This window comes from Heloderma suspectum, chromosome 2 (assembly GCF_057233095.1).
Source record: "Heloderma suspectum isolate Gila_16-S chromosome 2, 16-S_ref, whole genome shotgun sequence".
NCBI lineage: Eukaryota > Metazoa > Chordata > Lepidosauria > Squamata > Helodermatidae > Heloderma > Heloderma suspectum.
In genome coordinates, this window is record NC_139459.1 from 228,297,327 (window position 1) to 228,309,704 (window position 12,378).

Sequence of the window (12,378 nt, forward strand, 5' to 3'; positions counted from 1 at the left end):
CCCAATGTTCATCACTTTACACTTGCTTACAGTGAACTGCATTTGCCATTTGGATGCCCATTCTCCCAGTTTGGAGAGATCCTTTTGGAGCTCCTCACAATCCCTTTTTGTTTTGGCCATCCTAAATAATTTGGTGTCATCAGCAAACTTGTATGCATTTTTGCAAACCATTTCCCTATAATAGTGCATTTCCCTTTTATTTTCATGATTGTGTGCATTTTTCTGTAGCATATAGATTTTTCCTGATGTGCACACTTTCTGCACTTTGTTTTTTGTGTGTGGGGGGAAGAGGTTAGTAGAACTCTAGTGCTAAATTCAAGGAAGTGCAAATTTCAGCATGCAACTCTTCTGGGTCACTCATTGGTTTAGCCAATGAGTAACAATTCAGATGAAATTAATTTCTCACCCATTCCTAGATCTCCCTGCAGGACAGCCGTTCCCATGCTGAATGGAGCCGGAAAAGTGCCTAGCCATGTGGTTGTAAGCACACCATGATAAGTTACCACTTAGTGAATGATTTTCTGTATTCACCAACTGCCTTGATACTACAGTTCACTTGAAGACAGATTATTTGCCTATTTGTTTGCTTATTAAGATAATTTCTATGGAAAAAGGAAAAGCCACATATATTTAAATAAACAATATATAAAAGTACAAAATAAAACAGAACAGCAGAGAACCAGCATAAACCAGATTAGGATAATACTGAAAAACACAATGGCTGCAATTGCATCTAATGCTAAGCCATGGTTTATATTAACCATGTTTTGTTGCTTTAGCCATTAACTGTCTTGCAGACAAGAAAACAACCCACAACTTGCTTTCCCTATTTCAGTATTGTTTCTCTTCTGCCCAGTTTGCCACCTTCAGAGCAATTTTGTTTCCAGGCTGTTCTTGTTGGGCACCTCTGTTTCAGGGTGGAAAGCAGCACAAACAAGTCAAGGATAAGCCACAGTTCAGACATCATGACAAGCCATGGTTGGTAAGCCAACAACAAACCATGGCTTCTATGTGTGGTTTGTAGCTGGTTAGCAAACCATGGTTTGTTTGCAGAGATGGGTTCAGATATAACAACAAGCCAGATTTAAACAAACCACATACACCATGGCTTAGTGTTGTATGAAAACCAGACCATTACCTAAAAGGCCTAGGTGAATTAAAACATATCTTCTCCTGGTGCTAAAAGAACTCAACCTCCATACCAAGTTAACCTTCCTGGGGAGTGATTCCAAAGTCATGGCACCACAACTGAAAAGGCTCTCTCATATCTCCCCACCTGCCTAAGTTCTGAGGGTTGAGCAACTCAAGACCAATCTTAAATGGGCAGGCTTAAATGGAAGGAGCTATTCCTTCAGGTAGCCTGGCCCCAAGCTGTTCAGGGGTCTAAAGGTTAAACTGGCACCTTGAACTGAACTTTGAAATGGACCAGTTGTCAGTGCTGTTGTTTTGAGACTGATTAAATTTATTCTATACATGCACCTGATCCCAGGTTTTATGTTATCCATGGGAGATATGGACATTATGCAGACTGCAGGAATTGAAAAAAAGGGGCATTTATAAAATTATTGGCCAATACATACCTTTGGATAAAGCACCAGTCACAGAAATGGCTGGCATTAGACTATCATTAGAATAATTCATCAGGCATAACTTTGACTGGTTTAGGAAGGTAGTATGCTTGGTGCCTAATCCTCTAGTTACTAGATCCAAACTTAGGCCAGTGGTTTCAAACTATGACTCGGGTTCAGCTGACCATTAAGAAGAATCCAAGTGGTGGGTGCTGGAGGGGAGAGTGATGGCAAAGTGTTGGAGGACAGAGCTGTGGGCCACACAGCCTGCCCTGATCCCCTTAAGCTAGCCAGCTGCTCTCAGGAGGACACTTTCCCAACACTAGTATCAAAGTAAAATGCAACTGACTTTCCAGTCAGCTTCTTTACATGGAATGGGGGAGGTAGCACCATCTTGTCCTTCACTTCAGGCAACAAAATGTCTTGGGCTAGCCCTGACTATGTTCCAGCATTCCTTGGAAGCTTTTGGGGGGTTCCTCAATGAGAAGATTAGATGAGCTTCCCTGAAAATTAACATGCCCATAACTATAGAGCTTCATCCATAATAAACAGCCACATCAAACTGTTGCATGTGGGCACACTCCCATAAGGATGTAAGAAGGGCTGTGTTGGATCAGACCAAGGATCCATCTAGTCCAGCATTCTGTTCACACAGTGGCCAACCAGCTGTCGACCAGGAAACCTGGGGTGATTGTGAAGCTGAATGGGCCCAGCCTGTGGTCCACATGAATTGAATGTGCACCCTAGTACATGACTCACCCTTGTCTGAAATGCTCAAGGGTCCCATGTTACATGCATGAGGATTCTTTAGCAGATGGGCCAGTGTGGAAAGGGTTCCCTGTGGTTGGGAAGGCTGGAAGCCACTGCTAGAAACAATATTCAGAAGGAATGCATTGTTTTGTGAAATGGAAACTTTGTGAAACAAAAACGATACCGATAGGAAGGTTTCACACAGAGCTTAAAGAGAAAACCACCTCATCTCATGATTTGTACCAACGTAACATTCAGAACGAAAAATGTTCAAGGATGGCAGAGCATGAAGCCAATTGGTATGCAGGTAGGAGCTTTGCCACACTCAGTAACAAGTGATCCCTGGCCAAGCTTTCTGTTAATGTAAACTTTCAGCACATCACATCAATATTTTCTTTTTTGTCACTCCTTTTGGCACACCAGTGGGGGAACAGGTGGCCTCCATCCAAGTCCCTCACATATTTGTTTATTTTTATGGGCATTTTGTCAAGCGTAACTGCATTGTGTAATGGTACCCAACAGTCATTAACGCAAGCTGTGGGCAACATTCTTCTTGCGTTTGGAATTTGAGAAGCAGCTGAGCCCTGGGATGGACCCAATACTTACTAGCAAGTATTGCTGTTGGTTTGCATCTCTGAAGATTCCACACAGCAGTTCTTGCTGAGGAGCCTGTTCGCAAGATGTTTAAGCAAACTGGCAAAATGAGACCTGATAAGATTTACCATTGAAATCTCAGTCAACAGAAGATCCAGCTATAAAACAGACTTGGAAATTAGTCATCCAGCTCCATGCAAATAGACACAAGCTGATTATGCTGACTCAGCACTTCCTTTCGATTGCCCTCTCGATCTGCCACTGTGTTGGGGAGAGACACAAGGGTCCACAACATGTTGCCGATGGACATCCACAAAGCTTTTTTAAAAAACAAAGTTCCCCATTTTTTAAATATACGGACATGGATTTGTATATATCCATAGCAGTAAATACATATAAAATGCCTATATATGAAAATACTACTTTCTAGCAATTATACATAGCCTTGCTATTTCTCTCCCTTCCCTGTCCCTAGCCTTCCTCTTTCTCTTTCACTCCTCACTTTACCCTGCTGTTTCTCTCAACTCCCAGCTTCTAGCTTTGCAATTTCTCTCCCCCACCTCTATACCTTACTGTTTATCCCCCCTCCTAGCACCTAGCCTTGCTCTTTTTCTACCTCTCTACTGTGCTATTTCCCCCTCTCTCCCAGCCTCTAGCCTCGCTATTTCTCTCCCCCACCTCTTTACCTTGCTGTTTAGCCCCCCTCCTAGCACCTAGCCTTGCTGTTTCTCTACCCCTCTACTTGCTATTTCCCCCTCTCTCCCAGTCTCTAGCCTCACTATTTCTCTCCCCCCACCTCTTTGGACTAGCCAGGCCCCTACGGCAGCCATTAAGTGACTAGCCACATCCTCCATCAGAGCCATTTTGTAGTGCTGCCTGCAACAGTTTCTCAATATGCCCATAGGTCCAAAAAAGTTGGGGAGCCCTCCCATAGTGCACAAATGGCACACATTCTTTGCCTAGGAAGTTCCCCAGTTCAGTGTCTGGTGTCACCAGTTTGAAGACTGGGGAGTAGCAAGTGATGGGAAAGACCTTTGCTTGAGGCCCTAGAAAGTCACTGCCCATCAGAGAAGACCAGGGGTGGGGAACCTCTTTCAGCCCAAGGGCCAGATTCAATTTTGGAGAAGCTCTCTGGGGGGGGGGGGCATTCCAGTGGTGTGTGGGACCAAAGGCAAAAGGGGGGGGGAGTAAAAAAAATACCAGCATATTGTAGCTTAAAACTCTTCTTGCCAGTAACTAAGCTTTAGGAGAGGTATCCCAGCCTTTTAGAAGGGGGGGGGGACCATGCAAATGGCAGGAAGCCACCAAATGATCTGTGATTGGAGGAAAGGGGGTGGAGCCATCTGGGGTACCCTGGAGGGTTGGATTAGGGCCCCAGGAAGGCCAGATTTGGCCCCCAGGCCTGAGGTTCCCCACCCCTCGAGCAGATAATACTGGAGGCGTTGGGCAAATAATATAACTTGGGGGGTGTCTCCATGACAATGGAAGGAGATGGAAGGAGAAGCCAATTGTGGCTTACCTGGATTTTTCAAGGAGCCAGCTTGGTCCATGCAGGGCTCCATGAGTGAGTGTATCGCACCAGTAAAAGTTGCTTCACAAAATATACTTCCAGGTTGTGTGTGTGTGTGTGGGGGTGTGTGTGTGTTAGAATGAATGTCATCTGATGGGCAGAGGTTGCTCAACCAATAAGAGAGGCTCCCCCCCTCCAAGCTCTCCCCCCTTTCTCCTTTGATAAAATCCTGGGAGGTTTCTTCCCCTGTCTCTAGAAAATCAGTGCTTTAAAATGTGCTTTTTTTAATGGGGGGGGGGAAATCTCTGTAAATTCTGATGTGCACTTTCAGGGGACAAGCCTCATTGCACAGAATGGGGGCTACTTCTGAGTAGACACTAATTGGTTTGTGCTGGGAAACACAGGGGGAACAGGAACCATTTCCTTCTCTCTCTCTCTCCCCCCCCCGCATTACTTCCTTCCTTAAATAAACAGTCATTAGAGGAACACAGCATTCTTGCTGCCCTGCTGAGATCAACTGCAGCTTCAAAGCTTTGACATTAAGGGAGCAATCCTACCGGGATAGGTGGCCGCCTCCGAACTCGGAGGCGACTGCCTATATAATGCAGGGCAGGAGAAGTGCAGAGGAGATCATCCCCTCTGTGCTTCAGCCACCCTGCATTTGCGGCTAGACAACTGATTTTGGCTATCTAGCTGCGGGAAGTTGGAGTGTGGGAAGCAGTGGATGGAAGACATGTTGGATGTGTCATACTGGATTTCCGACTTCCCCACCCTGGCATGCCCCCAGGAATGCCCCATTTTTGACGCTCCATGCTCCTTTTCCAAGAGAGGAGTGCGGGGCTGTTCCAAGCTGCCTACGAGGCAGCACAGGAGAGGGTGAAGTTCAGTTTTCAGGAAAACGACCTAGGAGTGCAGGCTCCTGGGAACTGACCTTTCCTATGGATGTCTAGCCGCTGACTAGCGGCCATAAGATGGTGCCCTAAGGCTCTCTTGATGCAGTATTTCGATTCATGGGAATCTCAGTAACTTCAGGAATGGGCATTTTGGGAACAAGCCTCATTGACCACAATGGGAGTTACTTCTGAGTAGACATACATATTTTGTGCTGGGAAAGATGGAGAGGAAACAAAGGGATGGGAGACCAGCCTCCTTTTTAACCTGATCTGCACAGGAACAAGGTGTGAATTAGTTACTTCCGAAGGCAATAAACCAAACAATGGAGAATCGCAGCTTCGAGAAAGCGCTTTACAGCCTTTAGGGAATTAGTGCTTTAAAATGTGCTGTTTAAATTGGGGGGGTCTCTGTAGATTCTGATGTGTGCATTCAGGAGACAAGCCTCATTGACCACAATGGGAGTTACTTCTGAGGAGACACTAATTGGTTTGTGCAGGGATGGGAATCACACAGGAAAACCCCTTGACCAGAGTCATGGTGAAAGGCACACCCCTGGGCAGGGGTAGCATACCCGAAGTCAATGTGGGGGTTGGGGCACACAGCAGCTATACCAAGGAGAACCCGACTTAAGGAAAAGAATCAGACTTCAAGCAGTCTCAGGAAATCTGTTTGTTCTGTGATAGGTTCCGGGTTGGCTGCTGGATGGCTACGTCATCATATATCCCTAATGCCCTCAAAACGCAGCCAGTTCAGACTACTTCACTCATGGAGATATCCCCTTGGTATAAGGCAGCTTCCCTTGTTTCAATGTTTTGGAAAACAGCATTGGATGAAAACCCACAGGTGTGGGGCTGTGAGGATCAGAGATGCTTGGTGCGTGCATCCTATCCTAAAGAAAGCCTCATAGCCATGCGATTCCTGCCACAGTGGAGTACATGGCCGGCCCCTTACGTTTATTCAGCATGGTTGATGCTCCTCATGATCAGGCAACTGGCTCACATGGAGCCCGATATTTCATCTCTAAGAGTAGACACTAGTGGAGGCTCCCAGTGAAAAAGTGTGAAAAGCTCTGGAGCATTTATCGCTCCCTCCGTCCCGTACTGCTCAGACTGGTATTTAAGGGCACCTTAAGAATGGGATAAGGTACAAAAACAAATCACTTAAAACAGCTGTGCGCTATGGAATTGCTTCTCTACACCCACCTACTTTCTCTTGGTGCAAAAGGTACAGAGAGCAAGCCATTGTTCTTGCTGGCCCATAAAGGCTTTTAAAAGTCAACAGCTATAGCTGTGGTACGTTAACCTCACATAATGCCCTTTCGTGCTGTGTCCCCATCATAACATGATGACATGGGGCAATTATCAACACGTAGCTTAGGGTCTTCCATCCTATCAGAAACACACTGACATTTAATTTCTTCCCCAAATGGCTGGGATTTCTCCAGCAATAGTCACAGCCATGCATCTATAAGGACTAAGCTGGTGTGAATCGTATCATCATCATCATTATTGAAAAGCAGCCAGAGGAGGCTGTCAGTTTGACAAGAGCAATAGTGGGAGGTGGGAAGGGGATGCTTAACCCTTTCTTTTCTCACTAACCATATACTCAAAACTGCCATCCTGAAGCTGTTTTTCTCCCAGGGAGAAAAAAGTTACAAGGACCCCATATCTTTGTCCCTATATATGAGGAAACAGTTGGGAGAGTGATTTTAAGTGGGCCAGAAATTGCAGGCACAGAAGGGTTAAGCAGCCCCTCCATCCTTACTACTCTTCCACTCAAATTGGCCCATCACCATTTCTGAGACTGCTTTTCTGTAAAAACAAGTTGGATCTGTGCTCTTGTTTAGTATTTCAATCAGTCAGCTACATCTTACTCATGATACTACCACTATTGCAGAGCCAGGACTCAGTGGGCCAGTTCGCACAACACAACAGCCCATCAGGGGTTATTTAACCTCCGATGAGCTGCAGTGTGTGTTGGCCACCATTTTAAATATGCAATTCCCAATCAGGGGGTTACTGTGTTGTCCAAACCCAGACATTGGTGGTTATGTGAGGGTTAAACAACCTTCGCATAACCCTTGGCTTGTTGAATGGGCCCTTGCACAACCCTCAGCTTGTTGTTCAACTCTCGCATAACCCCTGATGGCCAGGTTCATATGACACGCCAAACCCCAATCTGAGGTTGCATACTCAAATCATGCCCAGCACTCACCACGGCTCACTGTGGCTTAAATAACATTGTTGTGCAAACCAGGTCACGAGGTCAAAGCGCTGGATTTTGTGATTAGGAGGGATGACCACATCATCTTCCAACCCCTCAGACTTCCCCATTCCTTCTGAGATTAGCTGCAGTCCTCACAGTAGCTGGGAGGATATGGATTTTCCCAGGAAGGATATATTGTTCTCTGTCAATGCAAAATATTTGGGGGTGGCTTGGTCTTGAATGGGCCATTAAGACCCATTAGCTTTACAAAAGACTTGCTCCTGGTGGAGATGAAAGCCGCTAGAAGTGGTTTGTTGATATGGATCAACACAAAATAAACTAAAATTGGGTGATTGCTCAAACATCTCCTGTGTAAAGCTCAGCTTGGCCCTATGCAGTGATAGACCTGAACTGCTGCATGCTCATGCTGAGGTGAAAACATCTTAAAGAGCCAAGATGTAGCCTTCAAACCAGGTCCAGTTTTATAGGGCCTGGGAAGTCCCCCATCTCCTCTAAGCCCTCTCTGGGTGGGCCAATCTGCTTCCCTTGCCACTGCTGGGCTTGATGTCCTTCCTCCGTCCTCAAGGACGATTGCAGAGTTGCTTATCATCCTGTAAATCAGCAAGGGCAATAAAATGCTGGCATCCCAAGCAATAGCTTTTTTACTAATGTACTACTTTGCAATTGCTGCGCATATCCAACATATTAACGACACAAATTCATTACGATAAATGAAGATCTTGACTGGCTGGAGGCCAGCACCAAAAGGAGCGTCACTCTTGCAGCTGCCATTTGGCAAGTGGGAGTTTTGCGACGCAAAGTGTAATGTCAAGCTGGAGCAACACCTTTCCCCACTGGACCCAGGGAGGAGTGCTAGCTGCAGCTGATAGTCGCTTTCAGCCGCTAATAGGAGTTACTTCCACATGCCACCATTAATCAGGGGGATTCATTTCCAGGTAAGGTTTATGGAGTCAAATAGCTTTACAGGTAGAGGTGAGACTGTTCAAGGTTTAAGGTGATGAGCACTTCATCTTGGAGGCAACAATGCTGAAGTTATTGAGCAATTATTGAAGAATCACAAGCTGTAAGGATGGGAAAGATACTTTAAAAGCACCATCGGTCTAAGCCCAGAGTTATATTCAGCTCTTTGTGAATTTTCACAGGATTTGTTAAGTTGTCTGGGATCCCAAGGATAGCAAGACTGGGAGGGGTGCTCCTTTAAAATATTTCCCACTCCCGCTGCTCCAAGTGACAATATATTGAAGTCCTGCATTACACAGATTAAATCCTTGCTCTCTTAATAATGTTTTTTGCCACCCCTTTGCTCCCCCAAACTAGTTTTCCTGGAGTCGCCCCTGTAAGTTGTTGAATAATCTGGATTCTGATATTTTAATGTAACCTAATAATACCTTGGTCACCATTTTAAGGGGAAGCACACAGACACACATCACCATCCACCCTTTCGATATTCATCTGTGATGCACCTCTCTTTTAATGTTGCATGGAATTCTGGTGCATCCAGATGTTGGAGAGAAACAACAGAGGATGCTGCTCTTCAAATGCTGCTTGCAAACTTCCCAGGGACATCTGGCTGGCCACAACTAGGACAGAACGCTGAATTAGATGGACCTTTGCATTATTCAGCAAGGCAATTCTTATCTTTTTATAATCCAACTTTTAAAAAGGGGGAGATCCTTTAATGTAGAACTAAGGTAAGCAATTGGAACTGTGATAGATCTTTAAAATGTGGGAAATAGCTGTAGGCCTGCAAGGGCTGGTACCCAAGCTGAAATCACAACTCATTTAGCTGAAGTACTTGAATTTAAGATGATTTAGCCCAACAGCAGTCAGTTAGACTAAGGGATCAATCCTATGTATGTTTAGACAGAGAAAAGGCCTACAACTCCCAACATTCCCCAGGCAGCTATGCTGACTGGGGCATGCTGGGAATTGTAGGCCTTTTTTCTGTCTAAACATGCATTGGTTTGTGCCTTAAATCAACTTAAATGTAATTACTCCATCTTACCTGTCTTGGGCTGTAAAAGATCTTCATCTTCAGCTCAGGGAGGGGGCGGGAAGATGATTAAGGAGAGATATCAAAATATATAAAAATTGTGACTGATCTGGAATAAAACACAAACAATATTTATTCTTTCTCCAAAGAGAAGACCAAGTGTACCACAGAAAAGCATGTTGTTGTTTATTACACAATGTAAAGGTAATCTATGGAAGAATTTGGTCCCTAAGGTAAATCCTGAAGCTATTTAGGATTTCATAGGTCAAAAGTAATATGCTGAATTGGATGCAGAAGGCAATAGCGAGCCAGAGCATAGGCATTAGAGCTCTATGAGCTACCAAATGCTGCAGAGTCAGAGGCAACCACACGTAGGAGGTATTGCAAGTCATCCAGCGCTGGATCATGAAGTATCTATCTGTCTAAGACCGTCTCAGTGTACTTCACACATCTGATATATTAGACTGATGATAAGCCGCACAAAGTCCTCAACCTATATCCACCCTGACAAGATACCTTGACGAATTTTTATTTGTTGTAATTATTTTTGATTTTATTATTTTTATGTTACTTGTAAGACACCTTTGTAGGATTTGCATCCTGAAAGGCATATACATAATTGTAATAAAATAATAAAATAAATAAGACATCCCCCCACCCCCACCCCCTGCTGCCATGTGGTCTATTGTTTCAGGGGGAAGAGGGGGGACTTTTTTTCCAGGAAAGCCTTGATCTGCCAGATAAGGACTTTTGGTTCATACGTTGCTTACACGTGATTAGGTTGTCACAATAACGCAGCTCATGTCACAATAACGCAGCTAGTCTCCGAGGTGACATAGAAGAACATTAACATAATTTACTGAATTTCTTTCCTGCCCCCCATTCACATTACAGAGGACTAGGTGGCTGAAAGTTCCTGAGAAATAATAAGCCTCTCAAATATTTGCTAAATGAAGCCATTGCCTTTGATCAGCATCTGCTGCACAGATGATCCTATAATGAAAGTAAAGCAGCCAAGTCATCCAGGTTGGTTTGTGAGATCCGGATTGAATGCTCCAAGATTAATAACACTTCAACACACCTTATGAGACTCTGTGGAAGGTTCACAAGCGCAGAAGGGGGTCTCTCCCTGCAGCCTGAGGGAACTGGCTGTTCTTAGCACCTTACACATGCCACAAGAAAGAAAAAACCCAGTAACTCAGGGATTAGCTGAGACCAGTAATTGCCCTGGATAACAGTGTCATTATCTACAATTTCCAAGCACTCACAAATAGCACTTAAGGTCATTTTTTTTAGGCCATTAGCGATTTTGCCCCCTTTTCCCTGCGCATGTAGCAAATAGTAGACATTGCTGAAAGCAGGATGAAAGATGATCTGATTGTATTAGCACACAAACTGCAGGCTTTCAGAAACTATTTTGGAGAAGCAACCTGGGTTTGTTGATTCCACCTAGAAGGTTGGGAACCAAATATGCATGCGAGGAAGATTGGACTGCCTTATTCCAATGGCTGGACAGCCTATTCTGAATCTTGTCTAATATGCCTCCATTCTACTCGTTTGAAATGATGCTGGCAATTAAGCTATTAGAGATGCTAGAAAAGACCTGATTAGATTGTAAAACGGAATGACATGTAAGAGTCAGACATGCTCCTTCACACGTTAAATTACATGTTGTAATTCTTTGGGAAAAATGAGATGCCAGATCAAAGCAAAAGCAATAAGTAAGTAAGTAAATAAATAAATGTGTGAATGTGTATTGTAAGTATATATTATAAGTATAATATGTGTATTATAAGTAAATAAATAAATAAATGTGTGTTTATACATACATTCCAGATTAATTTTCGGTATATGTTCCCCCCCCCCTTAATATCAACTTCTTTAAAACTAGCATTTTCTGAGGATTCTAACAAAAGATATATTTAAAGAAGGTCCCAAACCCCTTAACGCAAAACAATACAGAAAGCAATCCAAAAAGTCTTATTTGCACATTTGCATTCTTGTATTAATGAAGCTGTATGCAAGTGCCCCACACATGAACACACAGAGCAGCATGGTTCCCTCATTGTTCTCCCGCCACTATGGCTGTGTATCCCAGCAGCCACTGTGGTGGGAATGGGGTCGCATTGGCTGCTCCAGCCATCGCTTTGAGACTGTGACCATAGAGTTCGGCCGCGTGGCCTTCAGTGTCACTGAAAGATCTGAGCACTCTAAGCAGCCATCTCTATGGTCGCTCGGATTTATCAGTGGAGCGGCTGAATTTATCTACTGAATGCTCAACAGATGACATGGTAAGCCATCCTGGGGGCCCGTACTCACTCCGCAGAGGGTGGGTAACTTACCGACTGTGCTTGGGCAAAATACCCTCCACACGACACACTAACCCACCACTCCCGAATGTGACCCACAATGAGTTAGCATGTTGTCTGAACCCAGCTATTGTTTCCAGCAGCTTCTGTAACCTTCTACTGGGTTCTTTTTTTTATCCTAGGGCTTCCAGAGCCCCACCCAAGCCCCAGCTTCAGTTGTTCACTTCGACTGCAGAGACTCCTCCTCTTGTGGAGGGCCCTCTCTTCATGAGGATCCCCTGTCCTCCCAAGTAGACCACTGCTGCAGCCTGGTACTTTATCAAGGTTCTCTGAGTTGGGCCTGCCTCCTCTGGGCTGTCAGTTTCTGGAACTTGGGGGACACTCAGCATCCTCCTCTAAGGTAAACTCCATCTCTTCTTGAGGGGCTGAGACCTCAACAGGCTCCTCCATGGGCTCAGGCCCCTGTCACAGTGCAGGCCCTGGCAGGAACTGGGCATCATCCTCTGTGGGGACCTCCAACTCTTCCTCCCCAAA